The sequence below is a fragment of the Pseudochaenichthys georgianus genome, chromosome 22 (genome assembly GCF_902827115.2).
Source record: "Pseudochaenichthys georgianus chromosome 22, fPseGeo1.2, whole genome shotgun sequence".
Taxonomy (NCBI): domain Eukaryota; kingdom Metazoa; phylum Chordata; class Actinopteri; order Perciformes; family Channichthyidae; genus Pseudochaenichthys; species Pseudochaenichthys georgianus.
This window is the reverse complement of record NC_047524.1, coordinates 3,084,413-3,099,136: the sequence shown is the minus strand read 5'-3', so window position 1 is coordinate 3,099,136 and position 14,724 is coordinate 3,084,413. Positions and strand designations below refer to the sequence as shown.

The window sequence follows — 14,724 nt, the reverse complement described above, 5'->3', positions numbered from 1 at the left end:
GGTTCCTTCGACAAAAAGCAGTGGGATTTCTCCATAGGGTTTGGAAAATAGCTGGAAATAAGGTCTGTGGTTGAGACACATTGAAGAGACGGTTCACGTTTTGTTCTACGACATTAAATCCATCAGCAGTGGCCCCACTGGGGATTTTGAAGAGCTTACGTGTCTGAAAAACGATGGTTGTTAACAAGTGGCTGAATACGACTACAGAAGTTGTCGAGGCCGTTTTACGTCATTACACCGAACACGTAAACACTCCGCTAAGATTGTTTTTCCCCGTGTTCTGCTTGAAAGCAAGTCCCTGCCTCGTGCAGACTGTTAGAACAAACGCTTCAACTTTTAGAATATGGATCTTGAGTTGGCGTGACGTTGAAGCAGCGAACATGCTGTAATTCCTTTATAGCATAACGTTAGCATTTTGCTTCTGGCGACTAGATTTATGATTAGAAAATTATAAAAGTAGGGTAGACATGTGGATATTATCCAGCTGAACAAAACGTGATCCGTCTCTTAAATGTGTTTCAACCACAGACCTGATTTCCAGCTATTTTCCAAAACCCTATGGAGAAATTGCATTGGTGTTTGAGGAAGGAACCGGAAGGAGTTTACTTCCGGGTTTTAGGACTGCGGTTCTCTATTGGCTAGCGCTCCAGCCCATTGTACGTGATTGGTTAAGGGGTGGGATATCTCTTTGCCGTTGACCAATCACAATAGAGCCGGCCAGCGAACAGAGCAGACTGGACCAAATACTAAAATGAGCATAATATGTACTAGTGCTGCACGATTAATCGAAAAAAGATCGTGATCTCGATTCAGACACCTATGCGATCTCATTTCTAAATTACGGTGATCCTATGACGTCAAGCTGATTTTTTTTTTTTTATTATTTTGCTTCTGAATAATACCAACTTGCAATGTCAATCATACTTAAACGATGTAAAGCAAATATAATCTATACATTTAACATTAAAGTACCATGATCGCATGCAAATGGTAGTGTTCTGGCCGTCTCTCCTCCTCATGCGGTGTTAACGCTGCAGCCACGAGGGTTGCCAGTTTTTGCGGAAGGAATAAGCAACCAGGTCTATGAAAACAAGCGCAAAAGAACATGAGCACTTTAAACCTATATATGTCGGGTCGGCTATTTGAAAATAACCTATCTACAATCTCACAACCGCAACAACCATTACTTACTACCAAGCAACTTTACAGAAAGATAAGCCCAATGTGGCTTATAATAAGTATACCTGGCAACACTCACTGACTGCAGCACGTGAGGGCAGGAGCCGGCAGTATGTTTACAGAAGCGTTAGCATTAGCACTGATTAGCAAAGAGTGACGAGAGCGACTAGTAGTACAGGAAAAACAGAAATGAGTGACACAGAAATGAGTGACAAGGAGGTCGAGGACAATGACAACAACACCGATGAAAATCCCGGTGGCGACTCTGGCGAGAGTGAGAGGGAAGTTGTGCTTGTGCCGAAAAAAGGACCACATTCATCCAGTGGGTGGAACTTTTTTGGATTTGATCCTGATGATGACTTACAAAAAGTCGTCCACTGTAAGCATTGTTCTCGCATCGTCCAACGACGTCAGGTAACACCACAAACCTATTAAATCACCTGCAACGTCACCATCAAATATTTTTGTTACAAGAGAGACAAATGTTGTCTGTTTTCATTGTACTCACGTGACGTCTAAGAGTAAGAGTGCAATAAATATTTTCATTGAAACGATGAGAATCGTGATCTCAATTCTTATGGAGCAAAATCGTGATTCACATTTGAGCAAGAATCGTACAGCACTAATATGTACTCATGAAGGGTAAAGTGCTTTAAAGTTCAGAGAAACAGATAGAGTTTGTGCAGTTATATCAAAATGCTAATATAAAAGTGACAATGATTCAGTTTCAGAAGGCCATTAAATGAAGCCGCAACTATCCCTGCCCTAATGTTATTTTTCAATAACAATTGTTCTGCTTCATAAAAGAAGGTGTTGCGTGGTGTCAGTTATTATATAATAAATGGAAGTTGAGGGATGAAGGACAGGTAATCACATTTAAAATAAAAAACTCACACAGACTCAACAAGCAAACATTGCCCGTGAGCAAAAAGAAGGAATTTGAAAAACTCTCAATACAGTTTGAAATATAATATGAGAAGGAATACGTGCCGTCGTAAGTGTAAGCTGAAGAAAGAGTGACACATGGCTGATAACAGATGAAAGAGAAGTCGGCGTGAGTTTAGTTTCTGAAGCCCACCTCATAAACCCTTGGGGAAAGAAAGACGAGGGGGAAACCTGAACAAAGCCCAGAGAAGCTACAAAGAAAGCAAGAACAGAAAGGTCCAGTAGATCCAGCGGGCAGGTGATGTGGCTCCAGCTGCAGCCATACAACAGGCTGTCTTTGATTCAGTTCAAACACATAGCAGGAGAATCACCTCACTGATGAAGGAGCGCCAATGATATCAAACTACCACATCGTAGCTCTGCCAGGCACTGACACACAAAGAAATAACTCTCTCTGGAAGGAAGGGAAAGTGTGAGGATATTTACACCAGCATTAAAGAGGCAAAGGTGCAGTGGACAAAGATGGACAAATGTTTTACTCATAAATCCAGTTGTACGGTAAAGGTAGTGACTCACTAAAGTGTCTGGTGTTTTCCGCCTGGGGGGGCGGTACCTGGACAGATGAGAAGTCAGAGGAAGAAGATACGGAGGGGAAAGTGAGGAAGAAAGTGTCTGAACAGATCAGAGGAGAGATGAAGGAGATGGAGAACACAGGTAGGGAGAAAAAGAAAGAAAGATGATTTATAATCAGTAGGGTTGCCAAGGGGCGGAACAAGTTTCCGGTAAATGTCCATGGGAAGTTAAGCTGGGGAATTTTTTTAATATTCCATATTTGAAATTTATTTAAGTTTTCCGCACTCTCGCAGGAATATCTCCGCGAGCGAGCTTAAGTTTCATTTTCGATTGCATGGCCGTTTCTCAATGTCGAGTAAACCTGCTGCAGAGCCACTATTTCAAGTATACTACGTCATCGAGTGGCGCCGATTGCTGGGCATTTAACACATATGATTTAACATGCATTTAAACAGTCCTTCGGCGCCACTCGATGACGTAGTGTACTTGAAATAGTGGCTCTGCAGCAGGTTTACTCGACATTGAGAAACGGCCCGTGATATAGTCCAGCGCAACACCTTCGTCCCACATGTTGCCACTTGTTTCTACCATTTTCAGGCGATGTAGGTTAGGTGGTCCGCGAGTGTTTTTTTATTGGTTAAGTGTCCTTGGTATGAAAAAGTTTGAGAAACACTGATCTAGATGAATACATTTGTATGTGATATTTTCAATTTAAACATTAAATAAATATATTATCCCATAATATCATCAAAACTTACTTTGTGTAGTCCACAGGCTCAAAATTGTCTCAAAAGTGTGATCAGGTCTTCTAGAAATCATGTGTGCACGTGATGGAGGAATGCACAGCGCCTGCAGGGGGGGTGGTCTCAATAGCCATGCAGTCAGCAGGGTGCTATGGCATGGATACTCACGTGTACTTGAATGGCATCCGTTTGTTTTAGTCAAGATTATGCTAAAATATACTTTCCCTAACTATATTTAAGTTCCCTACGAAGAGCCCACCTTCAATTTAGAAAATTCCCATACATTCCCGTTAATTCCCAGTTCATTCCCGTTAATTGCCATGGAAAGTTTCCATCTTTGAAGATTCCCGGAATTTTGCAACCCTAAAAATCAGTAAAGCGTACGCGTCCTCAGTCCTTATCCGTGTGGCAGGCTGCTGACAGAGATGTACAATAAAGAAAGGGGAGGGACATGCTATGCTTCCATCAAACTGTCAAGGGGATTTTGAGTAAACTCACAAAATGTCTCCCAACAGCTGGGCTTAAGCGAATAAACATGCTTCCTGAAAACAACATCTACAAGGACAATGGGAAGGGACACACCGTTGTTGTGTAACTATTGCACATAATTCATCCTCTCCTCCAAAGTTTAGACAAACATAAAAGGGATGCAGTTTTATTTGAATGTGAATCCTTAATATCCAAGCAAGTGGAAAAGGACACTTGTAAGTGCAGCAGCAGCAGGTGTGAGAACTAGGAGTGTTTTCAACATCTCAAGACGTTTCTGGGCTTTTGTGCGATGGAGCCGAACCACGCTCAGATCACGGCAAACCCATATGACCTTTAAATCAAATCCACTTCAAAGTCAGAAAACTGTTCTGCATGTTTGGTACGATTTGATATAAATTGCAGCCTCGCTGTCACACAGTAGAGACGGAAATGTCTGATGTTATTCCAACACACGAGAAGAAGAGAGACGACGTTAGAGGATTTCTTGGGTCTCGGCTCTCAGCACGACTCTGCTCTAACTACCGGTTGAAGTTACATTCATCCGTCTGGTGTCGGTGAACATATGTCTCACAGCGGCGATCCAGCAGTAGCCATGGAAACTACAAGGATGTAGCGCTTACATTTAGGAGAAGTGATGGATTATTACACCAATGCCACACACACATCCCATGATCAAAGTAAGAAGAAAAGTCACCCAATCGGCGTCCTCAAGAGTCCGCTGTGACTCGTGTTGTGAAATAAACTCTGTTGGAAAGACGGCGAAGGACATTCCCTTCCGACGGAGGCCTGCTTCACAGCTACTCTCCTGGCAAAAGAGCAACTCCACGTGTGGCTCAAGGGCAACTTGACCTGCTTACTTTACACCTGTTCACTTCCCTCGTCTAAGCTTGCCCTGCCTTTCTCAAGCTAGCCGTCTCCTGGTTATGACGAAGTCTGCTTCATCACAGCCATCAACATCAAACCACGAAGCCCTCCTTTGTACATAAACATTCAAACTATGTTCCTGTGATACGTGAGGTTGAATGTTATAGCCCTTTCATTTCCTTTCCGTTTGTGCCGTAATGCTGTGAAAGTGGGGGGAAAAGACAAAGGTCATTTGCTTTAGAACAGACATGATCAGTCGAGCCTAAATCGGTGCAAGTTGTGAGGAGAAAGATGGATCCTTTGGATTAGGTACACTTGGTTGAGCAGAGGACAGATAACGGGCGATGAGGCGGTGAAGATGGGGGGAAGATGGAAAGAAAGAAGCCATTAAAATAGCTACTGCACTGCTCTGCTCTATTTGTACCTCTTGTGTGTTGTCTGTATGCTCGACACAGCGCCATTACACAGCAGCAGCTCTGGGATTTCAATATTAAGCATTGCTTTACTTTGAAGGAGCTGCAAACACAAACGTATGCAAACAAACACAAGCATGAAAGGCATGTAAAATATCAACAATTCCAAATGTGCCGCCATGAGAGAAAAATACAGAGCACACACACGCACACACACGCACACACACACACGCACGCGATTCCCCCCATGGGGATCTCCAATTTGAGGCGAGTCCACACACGTGACTATGTAAACAGATTTAGGTCCCCACCAGTAAAGTAATGCTAGGCCACACACACACACACACACACACACACTAGTGGTCAGACTGGCAGGCAGGAGGGAAGCTTGTGTGCTGGGATCTGACCAGTGCACCGTATACTGGCTGCCAACAGTCCACCACACGCACCGCCGCCGTGTCCAACCATACATGTGTGTGCCTACATGCGAGTGCGACCTTGACTTTGTGAGCAGGCCTTCGTATCCTTAAACACAAGTGCGTGTCTTTGTGTGAGCGACTGTGTGTCCTCCGAGTGTGTGTGCATGGGAGTGGGCGAGTTAAATACACAGTATACACATTGTAGGGACTCCCTTGACTTGTGTTTACTGATCGAGATAAAGACCGTCATTCCTCTCTCACCACCAACCTACTGTACTTCCTGCTCGTCCAACCAGAGAGGCACTTAAGCCTGGGTAATGTCACCGATATCTTATCTTGCCAATAAAGTCGCTTGAATGGGTTTAGATTGAACTGAGAGAGGGAGGGAAACAAGAGGGCACACACTGCTGCAATGGGGTCATTTCACCCCCCCATTGAGAGAAACTCCGGCCCCCCTCCTCCTCCTCCTCCTCCTCCCATCTCACATGTTAATGTACTTACCGCTCTGCGAAACCTTCAATCTGCCCGAGATGCTGGCTGGCATAACAAACAGGGCCCTGAAAGTAGTCCCCCCCCTGTTTCCCATGCTGCACCGGAGGTATTTCGGCGGTGAAGCGAATTCCTAATGTTGGATCAAATAATCTACCCACTACTTCTCTGCCTTTCTACTTCCCTCTCTCTGTGAGTTCTGCGTCTGCCGCTTCACCTTCATGTCTCCTCGCTGCAAGTCGTTGCTCTCCACCGCCATTTCTCCGTCTCTTTCCTCTCGGTTTGCGGTAGGCAGTGAGACGCATGGTCTAGCCACACTGACCAATAAAAAGCAGCCCTTAGCCTTTAGTCCGCACGTCTGGTATACAGCTCAGGACGTTGCAGGCCAGGACGCCCCACTGCCTCGGCGGGAAAAAGCGCTCGCACCGTCTTATCATGATGTCACAAGTTTGGATTAGTCATGAGCTTTCCTGCACGGTGTGATCCGCTTTTCGTGCTATCTTTCTAACCTCCCTGTTTACCATGCTTTTTTACCCAGGGGGTTACTGGCGCAAATTTACACCTCGAAGAACTGCAACCACAGACTGACTCAATAAAAAACGAAACGCTATTAAAAGCATCCCAACGCAGCACAGGCTTCCTTTGCTTCCACTGCGAGAGAACACAACAGAGGAGAGGAGTAATGAAAGAACCAGGAGGGGTAAAAGGAGCATAAAAAGCAGCCGTAAAATATTTTTAGCCTCTCAGACCCATTCATGTCTCGAACCAGGGCCAGGAGGAACCGCACTGCCATGACTATGAATGGTACTGTTAGTTACTTAGTACTTTTTCTTCTCTTTCTCTCTTGGCAAGTGTCCTGCCACTGGAGGAATGCCTGGTTCAGATTCACATGTGTGTGTAGCGGCTGGACAAAGAGAACCAGTGTGGACAACAGAACACAATCAACCACTCAATGGACAGCTATTAACTCATCGCACACAAACAAATTCCAGAGTCCACGGACGAGAAGCGGTGACATTCAGAACCAACCAATCAGGACGCCTCTAACGCGGCCACAATGGAGCCAGTCAATGAGCAGCAGAGGATGATGGGAGATCTGTGAATCAAAGTGTCCGGCTCCTCATCCCTGTCTCGCTAATCTTCACCCTGTCGCCCTTCTCCTTTCATTCTCCCTTTCCTCCCGTTTCCCATGATGCATCTCTCATTGGTTAAAGGTGGTTTGAAGAGGCCATCGGGCACAGTCCACCTCCCACTCGTGTATGAATCACCCCATTGTGCACTGGATTCCAATTCTCACACTTTCTTTTAAACCCAAACATGCAACCGACATGTGAGCAGTTGCAGTTTTTTGTGGAAGTAAAATAATCAAAAGCTAATGCACAATAGGACTAAACAATATTTGAGTATTGCTGTAAATCACGTCAGAGTATCTCTCCGATACAAATCTCAGAGGTGTTGAGGTAATGAGTTACATATTATCTACATCTTGTCATCGAGAACATCCCGGTTCAACTTTGACCTACTGTTCGTGAGCATGCACACAATTTGACGGATTACTGCCGACAAAAGGTGCGCTCACTTCGGTTTTACTGCCAAATAAAGTTCAGTTATTGCTAATCAGGAAACATTGTCTGCTTGTCTGCTTGTGTGGGCGAGTACATTTTACACAACTCATAACAGCCCCTTAACAGGACACTCAACTTTAACAAGATTCAATTCCAGACAGGAAGGCATTACCAATCCTTTCAAGGTTTATTTGTTCAAATCTCAACTGAACCAGAGACTCGTTGAATCTTTATTTCCCCAAATTAGAAGCAGAAGTCCGAAATTATCTTTTTAATGATGAAAAAATACATGAATCTCCCGTTTAAACTTCCCTTTACTTCTTCTGGGGTGATTTTTACCCGATTTTAAAACTAAATTTGATTTGATAAAACTCATCATATTGCCGCTCATGTTTCTGGCCCCATCGTACTTGCGTCCCCAGATTTCAGTAATAGGCGCGTTCATACTTTTACCCGTACTTTTCCCGTTTAGTTCCGTTAGTGCCTGGAATTTTGCGTTCACACCAAAAAGAGTACTTAGTTCCGAGAACTTTTACCCCTTTTTGCAGTGCCTGCTAGAGAGGAGGTACTATCCTGGGGGGAAAAAAGTACCAATTTCTGATTGGCTGGGCGGATTGAAAACCACGCCCCGAAAAACTCTGAAAAGTTTTGTGAAGCCGCCATTGTATTGGCTGGCATTAGCATCATTAGCATTAGCCCCGCGCACAAACGGAGAGAGAATAATTTATGGAAACACAAAAAAAAACATGGGAGCGGTGGAGATGAGGAGGTGTTGGCGTTCTGGCGATTTACTCGGAAGGCTTCTGGGAGTCCCAGCAGCTTCTACTGAAGCCAGTCCCCAACTCCGGGGACTTCCGGCCGAGGACTTTGGGTGGCAGTATACGCCGTGATCTGTACTTAGTTCCATGGGGGTACTAAGTGCTGGCACAAATCCTCATTCACACCAACGGTGTTTCAGGGCCGGTTCGGAGCTGGAGCTTGAAAAGCACCGGGTTTCCCTGTTCACACCGCAGCGGAGCAGCCTCTTAGCTCCGGAATCCGGTTCGTTTCAAGCACCAAAAAAATTGTCCGGCTAGAGGAAAAGCACTGCATACGCCACGCTTCAAGGCAGGGGCAGGGGGGATCGGAATCGTCGTTGAAGTTGATGATTACGATTGTAAAGCAGTTTTTAATGTAGCATGTAACGACTGTAAAGTTGGTAGTAAAGTCGTCCCATTTCTTCCATTTCGTTTCGACAGAGCAAAACCAAAACGAGTAGCGCTTCAACACAATCGGCCATTGTTGTTGTTGTCGGTGTGAGCTGTGAGGGGTTTCAGCGTGGTTTGGCTTTATGAAGCAGGCACGCAAACGGTTACGTCATGACGCAAACGATGACGCAATGACGCAGCACCAGTCGGACTCTGGGCGGTGTGAAAAGAGCCGGAGCCAAACCCAAGAACCGGTTCTGAACCTGAAAAGCTCTAGCACGGAGCTTGAACCGGAGTTGCGTTGGTGTGAATGAGGTATAAGTGCGGCAAAGTACTTGGTGTGAAAGCGGCTATTGACTTTTGTGATTGCAATATTATCAGAACTGAAACAACGGTCACAACTATGGCCAGATAGACTCAGACTTGGTGTTAGAATAGAATTACTCTTTAACAATGTGTAGACTTTTGGATGTTGTTTTAGTCACTTGATAAGATGCACATAATTAAACTTGACACGGTACTCAACCTTAGCAGTTCTTCCCACATCACCCACAACTACTTCAAGTCAGCTTTAGGCTACCACCATAACTGATAATGCATCAACCGAATTCAACCCGTTTCCTTCACCACTTTCATGGCTCGCCACAAACCACAGCATGTAAAAACAGGTGCTTGTAGGGTAACTTTAAAGTATCTCCTCTATCTTTCAAATTCCCAACCTCCCTTCGTTGATGCTGTATTACCTTTCATGCATTTCCCTATTTGCTCATTTGAATTTGTAATATGAAGGCCACCAGTTTATCTAAAACAAATCTGATAGAAAATCACTTTTGACACTAATGGCAAAGGATAACCAAGCAGAGTGTGTGACCTCAGCGTATTAAGACGCAGCTCCCTCTCCCTCCCAACACACACACACCCACTTCTCACTATCACACTCACACGTTCCCTGTCACGTCTTCATTTTTAGCACCCGGCAGTGTTACATGGAATACGAGACGACCACCCACACACACTCTCACACACACACACATATGCTGCTGGGAAATGTGAATGACTGTCACTAAAAGTGCCATGAACATGCTAAATACAATAGTGCCTTGTGCTGCAGTGATGAGTAACTCGGAGCTTTTGTGTGTGTCTGTGTGTGCGTGCCGGTGTGTGTGCTTTTTTGTGCGCTGAACAACCAAGGACAGGCACACACATGTGGGTGCTGAGTGCCTCATAAATCTCACTCTGAATCAATTAGAAAGCATACATGTGAGAAGGTCTATAGCAGCCTGGTACACAGTTGAATGCTGGCTTAATTATAGACACACCACACCCAAACAACACACACACACACCCAGACGGAAAGACAGACACACACAAACAGTGAGGGTCTTATGTAACTCATAATTACACAAGAAACTAATCCAAAAATGAAACTTAATGTTGTATTTGACTGGATTTGTCTTCTCTTCATGTGTATCTTTCTTTGTTATTCTTTGTATTACCCCCCCTTACGTAAAACACACACTCATTCACACACATAAGCTGTCTGCCAGAGTTAAACAGTATGGAGGGAGTTGTCCAGACTCAACCAAAGAGGTGTGTGTCTGTCCATTTGAGTTCAAACACAGCTTCCATTTCTTTTCTTTTGATATTATACAACTCTTTTATTCACTGCTCTCCGATTGAACGTTACCTTGCATGTCTGTGCTAGTGTTGCACTCACAGATTCATAACATCTGTATCTATTGAATTTATGTAACTGTTTTTTTTTTTTTGCTTACTACAAGAGAAGGTTATGTTGCTGTAACCTTAATGCTAACATTTCTCAAGAGCGAGGTAAATAAAACGATTAATAGAGCTGAACCAAATATGAGTTCTTAAACTAGATCAAATTTCCCATAATGCAACAGAGGTAGTTACATTTGTGAAAACAGAGACAACATACTGCACTGTGTGTTACATGCATAATTGAAAGTACGGCACTCACAGATTCCCTACCTCCTTATTGTTAAACGCCTCACATTTGAGAAACCATCAAATGTCTGCTGTGTTTTCTCATAAAAACAGCTTTTAAATTGCAGTTTAATTTGCTCCAAAAATAGAGCAATGTTGCCATTACTAATTTGCTCCTTTTAGGCAAATCATGACGGATCCACAACATGAATAAAAAAGGGTGTAGTAAGTCTACGTCTAGTGACTCAGTCCACTCAGCCCACCTCCATCTGTCTGCACTAAACCCCACAACCACAGCTATTACTCCATTACAGCAGGACATTCCCAATATGTTCCAATGGGAAATCTCTGCCAGGCACTTACTGTTCTTTTACACCTATGTGAGAAATGGATGAAACCCAGATTAATATCACACGTGCGCGCGCACACACACACACACACACACACACACACACACAGACAGACACAGAGTTGTACACACACAGCATGGGAACAACGATCACCTGTGAGAAGACACATCTGTGAGGGACAGCGAGAAACCATGGCTCATATAAATGCAGTTCCAAAACAGACTCTGTCGCCCACTAATCCGCCCACAAACCATCCATTCGAGCTGGAAGGCAACAGTTGCTTATCAGTCAACTTATCTGGAAGTAAAAGCGCCAGGAAAACCTCCTCCGCAATGTGTAGAGGAAAGAAGAGGAGAGGGGAGAAGAAGAAGAACACTGAGAAATGCTGAAGCTATTATTAAGTCATTTAAACTGATTCAATCGATGTCAGTGGCCCCTTCAACATTGATGAGGCGGCAGACATCTTTGAATGAAATGTCATGAAATCCTTATATGAGAAAAATCACGATGACGGAGGATGCCAACTGTAAGTGTGAGTTTACTAATTTTCCCCGTAGAGATAAGTTTACACAGAGAGTTGATGCCCTGAGCTAGGAGAACATCATGTTTCACACTTCTAGTTTCTCTCATGCATATGCAATCACACTTCCACATGCCCTGTTCTCACTCTGCTTATGAGTACAATAAGGTGGTGGATAAGGTGGAAAACAATCAAAACAGGTTCATTTTTGGCTTGCAACTAATGTTTTTTTTATATATATATATATATATATAATTGAATCCCTCAATTGTTTTAATGATTGATTAATTGGAAAGTCTATATAAAAAAAAAAATTGACACTGACAAATATTATGTAGGGGTGCATTTAATGATGTTTGCCTGATTTGGTCTATTAGCCAGGTCATTTTTAGGTTTAGAAAACATCCAAAACAATGCAGAAAGGGACACGTTCAAATGTCTTACTATATCTCATCCACTGTCCAATACCAAGACATATTCCATTTACATTGGAAGTAGGGCTGCTCGATTATGGCACAAATCATAATCTCGATTATTTGGGTCAATAATTGATATCACGATTATTAAAAACGATTATCAGTTTACTTTGAAAACATCAATTTATTGAAAAAAAACTGTTGATTACCCTGAACTTTAAGTATAATTCGAACTGAAAAACCAATAAAGGGTTTTTAAATTATTTTTTAATTTAAAAAAAATAATTAAAAAATGTATTTGGATGATGTTGTTTTCATAATCGTTGCAAGCCAACATCGTAATTGCGATTAATTGAGCAGCCCTAATTGGAAGACATGTGTTTTTTCATTCAGTTCAGAGTAGATTGATCACTTAAGGGTGTTTCTTCGTAGAAATAACTCAATCCTTTACTCCAGCCACACATTTGGAGAAATAGCTGCTTTTTCCTGACATGAGTATTTTAGTCCAACACAAAAAAGGAATCACGAAACTGTGCTTCAGAAAACATCCACAGGATCATCAATAATGGAAAGAATCGTAGAATAAAGCCCTACCTCGCAATTAAATTGTATAATTGGTAGTGGGACAGAAGAGATTGATCCAAGTCATTGATTGGGTGTATCACTATGACGGTGTCAATGGAGGTGTTGGTGGGATGTTTTGGACCTATAACTCTCACACTCACTCGTCCACATTCCCCACAGTTTATGCAGTTCTGTCTTTGTGGCCTTTCAAGAGTCAGTGTGTCCAGTCGAGCTCAGGTTACAGCAGCCAAGATCCTCTCTCTCCTTCTTTCACACACACACACACACACACACACACACACAAGCATCCATCATCCGAACAGCACCGGGAAGAGAGCACTGGCTTGTTGCTCTCCTAACGTGCCATACTCTGACTCGTTGCTGCTATTCTTCACTGTCCAGTAGTAGTAGGTGTAGAAAAAGAATAACCAATCAGCGGTCAAGTCCCAGGTTTGAATAACAACACCTATTGAGCTATCTAAACCAAATACAAATAAAAAGAACTACAAATATTCCCATATGCACATGGAAGGTACTGGCATCCAATGACTAAACAACTGCATGTGACTAAGAGCACGGTCTAACTTTGTCACAGTTGCCATCATCCTTCTATTCTTGGAGCTTAGCACCCTTGCAAACGACGCAGACATATCATTAAAGAAAGGACATTAAGCTGACTTAAGATGTGCTCAATGTGTGTGCGTGTGCGTGTGTGTGTGTGTGTGTGTGTGTGTGTGTGTGTGTGTTGCATCTATTCTAGGAGAATTCCAGAGGGGAGACCCTGTGACTGACCCCCACCTAGCAGGATCTGACAGGATATCACCAGCTTGGCACGCACACACACTTATAAATATGCGCATACACACAGAAACAAACAAATGATGGGCGTGTTGAAGTCCATACACACACGGGCAGTATGTTGGCTAGCCACACCTAGGTTTGAGTGTATTGTGTTTTTAAATGCTTTTCTTCGTGTTGTGTAAACAGGAGAACTATGAATTGCTTTTGTTTCAAAAGGTGCTCAAGAAAGACACTTGCTTTGTTCCATTAAGCAGTACAGTGACGTCAAATGACTATGATCCTGGTTTTCTAATACACCAATAACCTTTAAATACTCTCCTCAAAGAGGATTAGATTAGGATTAGATTCAAACACATGGCTGGATTCAGGCACTTGACTCAACTTGACAAACCAAGTTACCTGTGCTTACTTCAAGACCAGCTTTCTTTAAACCTCCACTCACGTGAGTTTTTGGCTAGTTTGGCCAGTGAGCAGGTTGCCCTCTCCAATGGTCCGATCCAATCTCCAAACTTCCTGTGACACGACAAGAGGATCCCCCTCTCCAATGCGCACAGACACACGCACGCCCTTGCAGAAACACTCCAATAAACACGCCCTAGTTTAAAAAACCTGCAGCTGACGATACAGGCGGAGAACACCGCGCACACACACACGGTAAAGTTAACAAACAGAGCGAGGAGAAAACACAGATTTGACACCATCTCTTACCTTTTCCTCCCCCGCTCCTCACTGCTCCTTCAGCCGTCTCCAAACTCTGTCACGACGAGCCTCGCCGCAGACTGCGAAAACCAAAACGCCGCTTTTCGGTAACCGGGGAGCAGCGGAGAGTAGCCTTCACTCGTTTGCTCCAACATGCAACGATGCTTCAGTGTGTGTGGGAATATGTGTGTGTGTGACAGCTCATGGAGAGAATGAGCCGAGAGAGGAGAACCGGGGAACTTAGGGGGAGTTCCCGTTAGCAGGCAGGCGGGGCGGGGGCTCCGGGAGAGTGACAGGCGGGAGAGATGTTAGCTTCTCAGCTCATTTCTGGAGTATTTCTTCTTCAGCATGAGGTTCGGTGATAAATACATGTATCCTTGGTTACCATTTACCTATTTTATGTATTTGTTTATTATCTTGTTTTATGTTTTTGTTTGTTTTTCAATAACAAATGTATGTATTTCTTTAAGAAAAATAATATATATATATATATGTTAATAATTTAGTTTTGGGGAGAAGGGGTGGGATTACATAAGTGAAACTTCTTCCCACCCCTTTTTGGATGTGTAATTAAGATTTCTATATATAATTTACAATCAGTAATATTTTTGTATCAATTTG

The 14,724-nt window shown here is 43.4% G+C and overlaps 1 protein-coding gene across 1 annotated transcript in view; it reads right to left on the bottom strand.

Annotated features, from left to right (window-relative positions):
- Window positions 1-14,324, bottom strand: part of ppp2r3a (protein phosphatase 2, regulatory subunit B'', alpha) — a 76,089-nt gene extending 61,765 nt beyond the window's left edge. The window contains 1 exon segment of the mRNA XM_034111202.2: window positions 14,113-14,324. The gene's annotated coding sequence lies outside the window, so the exon portion shown is untranslated.
- Between the last annotated feature and the right edge of the window lie 400 nt (window positions 14,325-14,724).